The sequence below is a fragment of the Babylonia areolata genome, chromosome 1 (assembly GCF_041734735.1).
Source record: "Babylonia areolata isolate BAREFJ2019XMU chromosome 1, ASM4173473v1, whole genome shotgun sequence".
Classification (NCBI taxonomy): Eukaryota; Metazoa; Mollusca; class Gastropoda; order Neogastropoda; family Buccinidae; genus Babylonia; species Babylonia areolata.
In genome coordinates, this window is record NC_134876.1 from 100111668 (window position 1) to 100117762 (window position 6095).

The window sequence follows — 6095 nt, forward strand, 5'->3', positions numbered from 1 at the left end:
ACGTCTCTGAACTGGACAGTAATACTGAAATAGATCCACAGGTATTCATGTGAAACTCAGAAAGGGGAAAAAAAATGCCAAGAACCACACTCCTTTCAATTGATGTAACTAGCTAGTGGCTAGTGTCAGGTGTGAAATGTTAAAAGTAAAACCAGCACTGACTAGTATGGGACACCCGACAATAATAGAAAGGGGTAGGTGAGGATTAACGTTCATTATGGTTCAATGATAATCACAAGTGAATATGATGAAGAAGATTTAACGATGCCATTGTTATAAATAGTGAAAGAACTGGGTACTTTTTTTTTTCTCAGAAATCATCTGTGCTCGTGGTTTTGTTTGCCTTTGGACGTTTGGTTAAAAAAAAAATCAAAATGTTTTGACATCAACTGAAACTAGCTTTTGTGAACTGGAATGAGTGAGCGAGAAAATTTTCAAGCAAGCTGTTACCAAGTAAATATGAGCTGATGTTGATTTATAATCAATATCAACCCGCTCAACTTTACTAATAAAAACAAGCGAACTGACTCAAGACTACTGAAACTGTGAAAGAAAAAAGTAACTGCACGTGTCGTTAGGTTTTGGGAACAAAAACATACCCAGCAAACATCAACTACGACACACTCAGTAGCGCTAAGGCGCTGTTGATGTAACAGAAAAAAGCGAAGAAAGCTAAGTCCTACGCGAATAAATTCATAGAATATAAGTCATGCGTGACATTATTCTTATTTTGCCACTTTATCAGTTTCTAACTTCTTGATCGTAACAGTCTACGTGACTCTGGTCACAGAGAAAATGCAGACTAAGATCCAAAGCCCAGCAGTAAAACCATTAACTTGAAATAACACTGCCGTTGTGCTTACCTGAATATTCGTTCGGGTTCTGTATTGGAGTCATTCGCTTAAATCTCGCTGGCTAAAATCACTGTCTCTGCGGTTGAACGGAAGCCCACGGAAGTGAACCTCGTATGGGGTTGCACACCAGAATTGGTTTGTTTGGTGATAGGATGTAGACCACAACTGCACAAAGGGGTAAAACAAAATGGTGGCCCGTCGACTATAATAAACCAAAGAATTTAATTATAAACCCAGTAACACCATTATAATCCCAATATATTCGCCTAAATCGCAACAGTGGAAAACATCTACATGAAACAAGCAGAAGACCAATCATTGGGTATAACCCTCACAGGCAGCATTAAACAACACGGCATTCATCCCGAGCTGAGCCCCAGGATGAACAAACACGGAAAACATTCCACGAAACAGCCACTGAGTCACATTGTGACTTGTTGTGCAGCTGTTTGAAAGCGTAAAAAGTGTTGCGTAGAAATTCATTAGTCCAAACATGTAATATCTCACTTCCCTGGTATATACATAAATGTCCCAAACCAGAGCAAAAATCAGTTACACACAATATAAAACAATTTTAGGGAAATGAACAAACAACAAACGAACGAACAAAGAAAGAAAGAAAGAAAGAAACAACAAATAAATAAATAAATAAATACATAAAGGAATAATACATAGATAACTAATATAATAATAACTAAATAATATAAGATAATCTAATGAATAAACGGATAAATAAATTAATCGTTTTCATCAGAGTCAGTTCGCACACATTGAATTTCAGTTACAAAGCTCCCAACACACTGAGCAAAACGTCTCATTAAAAAGAAGAAGAAGTAAAATAAAAAATAAAATAAAAAGTAGTTTAAAACATTTGAAAAACTTGCTCAGTCGTGAACTCGAAAGACAATGGTTGATTTTTACTGATCAGTTATACCAGTTATACATTCAGCACTGTGTGATTCCTCTTTTCAAATCACATCTTATGTGAACTTTTTCCGCTTCAGTCTCCTTCTTCGTATATTGATAAATCGATCGAATACATCTCTTATCATGCAGTCTGATATACGGTTAAGAATGCAGGTACAATTAACACTAAATCCGACGCATTCTTTTCTACGTCACAGTTTCAGTGCAGAAATTTTGGTCAGTTTCAGTTTCAGTAGCTCAAGGAGGCGTCACTGCGTTCGGACAAATCCATATACGCTACACCACATCTGCCAAGCAGATGCCTGACCAGCAGCGTAACCCAACGCGCTTAGTCAGGCCTTGAGGAATTTTGGTCAAAGGGGAAGAAATCTTTTGTCCTGAGTGACACAATTTTTTTTGACGTTTTGTGTTCGGTTGTTCCCCTTAGAATGGTATCCTCACTTCTCTCCTCGAGTCTCGGATGAATTGGAATTTTAGCGTGATTGAATATGTTTGCCTTTGGTATCGGTAATATTCTGATTGTGTGTGTGTGTGTGTGTGTGTGTGTGTGTGTGTGTGTGTGTGTGTGTGTGTGTGTGTGTGCGCGCGCGCGCCCAGTTCTTTTTCCCGCTGCCTACCCAAGGAAGGAAAGTGGAACTCGTCTAATTGATTTTTTGGATTGATTGATAATGATACTTAAATAGCGCCTATCCTCGGTCGGAAGCCAAGCTCAAAGCGCTTTACAAACACGGAGTCATTTGCACAACAGGCTGCCTACCTGGGTAGAGCCGACTGACGGCTGTCACTGGGCGCCGGCTCATCATTCGTTTCATGTGTCAGTCATTCAATCAGATTTCAGGCACGCACACATACGCACTCAGACAGACATGTAACATATTACGTGTATGGCCGTTTTGTTTATTTACCTCGCCATATAGGCATCAATACTCCGTTTTCGGTGGTGTGCATGCTGGGTATGTTCTTGTTTTCAGTAACCCACCGAACGCTGACACTGATGGAGCTTTAACGTGCGTATTTGATCTTCTGCGTGCGTATACACACGAAGGGGGTTCAGGCAGCAGCTGAGGTATGCATATATGTTGACCTGGGAGATCGGAAAAATCTCCACCCTTTAACCACCAGGCGCCGTCACCGTGATTCAGTCGAACCCGGGACCCTCAGATTGAAAGTCAGTCCAACGTTTTAACCATTCGGCTATTGCGCCCGTGGGCGAGATGTAAAGTGTCGTGTGTGCTGGATCACCGTGTGTTAAAAAAGTGTTTTTCCTGTGTATATATATGTGCTTTAAATTTTTATTTTGATTTATTTATCTATTTGTTTATTTATTTATTTATTTATTTATTATTATTATTATTGTTGTTATCATTATCATTATCTTTATTTATATATTTTATTTTTTTGCTGCTTCCTCCTACTCCTCCACCCTCCCCTTCATCGTCAGTGTCATCATCAATATAAAAATATCATCGTCTCCCTTTTCCTCCTCTTCTTTTTATGCTTCTTCTCTCCCGCATCATCCACTTCCATCTTGTTGTCATGTTGTTGTTGTTGTTGTTGTTGTTGACCTTCTTCTTCTTTTCCTTCTTCTTCTTCTTCGTCTTCTTTCAATGTTGCGCAACATTACTGCTGGCAACTTAGACACATGCTGGGTACACCTGCTGAAGACGTTCTGTCCACAGTACCGATGACCATCAAGCTGATGCACAAGCCGGGGTGGTATAGTCAGGGGATCCACCAACTGGTACAGTCTCGTTAGACTGGCGTTAATTAATGAGCAGTAATTAATGTTGTTCCCCCACAACGACTGACCGTCCCGACAGACATTAGTAGGTGTTTTGTGTGTGTGACGTCAGGTGAGCGTGTTATTTCTATCTCTATTTCTCTGTGTGTGTGTGTCTCTCTGTTTCTGTGTCTCTTTCTATCTCTCTCTGTCTCTGTGTCTCTCTCTATCTCTATTAATTTTCTGTGTCTCTCCCTGTCTCTGTTTCTGTGTCTCTCTCTGTCTCTGTTTCTGTGTGTCTCTCTATCTCTGTTTCTGTCTCTCTCTGTCTCTGTTTCTGTCTCTCTCTGACTCTGTTTCTCTGTCTCTGTTTCTCTGTCTCTCTCTGCCTCTGTTTCGCTGTCTCTTTCTGTCTCTGTTTTTCTCTCTCTGTCTCTGTTTCGCTGTCTCTTTCTGTCTCTGTTTTTCTCTCTCTGTCTCTGTTTCGCTGTCTTTCTCTGTCTCTGTCCAGTGGCAGTGAAGCCTTCCACGCCTGGGGATCGTTTTTTTTTTACCTTGTGTTTCCCTGGTGTTCAGTTCAGTTTCTGAAAGAGGCGTCATTACGTTCGGACAAATCCATGTAAAACCTTACACCACATGTGCTAAGATGATGCCTTACTTGCAGCGTGACCCAAACTCGCTCAGTCAGCTCTTGATTGAAAATCATATCAAATCAAATCAAATCGACAAGTAAATAGATTGAGTCTCCCGTCAGACCAACGGATGAGTATGCAGGCAGGCTTATCTGTCGGTGTGTGTCCTCATATGGGAGAAGAGGCCGATTCTGGATGCACAGCACTTCCCACGGGTGTTGCAAGGGAAAACGTCTCCAGAAGTTGAGCCCTGCTTCCTTCGCTCACACTTCTCCTTAATGGCCAGCGTTCTCTTGTTTCCAAACGTCTTTATGCCACTAGAACACAGCATCCTCCAGCGAGAGCGGTCAAGGGCATCAGTTTCAGTGAATGATAAATAAATAAATAAACATCACACAGCCATAAATCTTATGCCCCCCCTCCCCCTCCCCCATAGACTGTCTAGAGTAAGGCTGTGGTTATGGTCCACACTGTCAACTACTGACAATCTGGGTGGCATCATCTTCTGATGCTGGAGGAAAATCTATGTCTCGCTGCAGTACTGCATTCATTTCAAAGTTTCAGTAAGTTTTTGTGCATCCCATTGCTATCACGTCACTCCAAAGAAGGTTTGCTGCCGTTTGAAAAAAAATTCTTACATTATTATCATTATTATTATCATTATCTTTTTAGTCTATGATTTTTGTTTTGTTTTGATTTTTTAAATTTCTTAATTAAATGATCCGCCCCCTCTGCGCTTTGAACTCCATCCAATGATGTCGGATGTGTGTTGAAGTCACGTGATACTGAACACGATGTGACCTTCAGTGTGGCCACACGTGGGGTTCTCGGTTTCTCAGCAAGGACAGTAATATCCCCGTCATGCTCAAACACACTTTGCCTCATGTATGTTGGTGTGTATGCATACACGCACGCACGCACGCAAGCATGTACACACACGATGGCGCACGCACGCGCGCACACACACACACACACACACACACACAACAAACAAACAAACACACACACACACACACACACACACACACAACAAACAAACAAACAAACAAACAAACAAACACACACACACACACACACACACACACACACACACACACACACACACACACACACACACACACACACACCCAACAACCCTTCCCCCGATCTTTATCCATCCCTCAGTTCAAACAGCTGCACTTATCACAGATGCACCAATAAACCAGTTTCTGTGCAGGGTCAGTGTGTGTGTTCTCTCCGTGTCATGTTTTGCAGATAACATCCTCGATGGATCGTGAGAGAAAGCAGCAGAGAGATCACAGTGCCTTTAATCTCTTCTTATTCTCCTTCTCTCCCTCTCTCACTCCTTCACACAAACACACACACACACACATACACACACACACACACACACACACGCACGCACGCACGCACGCACGCACACACACACACACACACACACACACACACACACACACAGATAGGAAAAATCGAAGAAATCTTTTAGCTACACTGTTGGTATTTCTGTCTTTTGTCTGCTCTTTTCTCTGTGTGTTATTTGCTCTCTCTCTCTCTCTCTCTCTCTCTCTCTCTCTCTCTCTCTCTCTCTCTCAAGGTATCATGACTATCTGATGGAAAGCTTTGCTGATTCTAAGTAGAAATTAAATATCTGATAGAAAGTGTTGCTGTTTCTGTCTATGAAATAAACAAACAAAAAATCATATAATGGTACTATTCTCAAAGACGTCTTTCTCCCTCCCTCCCTCTGTGTCTCTGTTGGTCTGTCGGTCTGTCTGTCTGTCTTTCTCTATTATCTCTACATTTCTAGGCGCATATACGCTATTCTAAGGAATGTGTTTGCGTTTACGCGTACAATTTCTATGTAGTCCTTTCAGTCATGATTTGCAATGGATGTAATGCTTTGATTTTTTTGTTCCTTTCTCGTTTTATGTTATGTGATGTTATTCGCAATTCATTTGTTTA

At 41.3% G+C, this 6095-nt stretch overlaps 1 protein-coding gene across 1 annotated transcript in view; it reads right to left on the reverse strand.

Moving 5' to 3' along the window:
* Nucleotides 1–930, reverse strand: part of LOC143294609 (uncharacterized) — a 15540-nt gene extending 14610 nt beyond the window's left edge. The window contains exon 1 of the mRNA XM_076605988.1: nucleotides 864–930. The gene's annotated coding sequence lies outside the window, so the exon portion shown is untranslated. The remainder of the gene's footprint in view (nucleotides 1–863) is intronic.
* Between the last annotated feature and the right edge of the window lie 5165 nt (nucleotides 931–6095).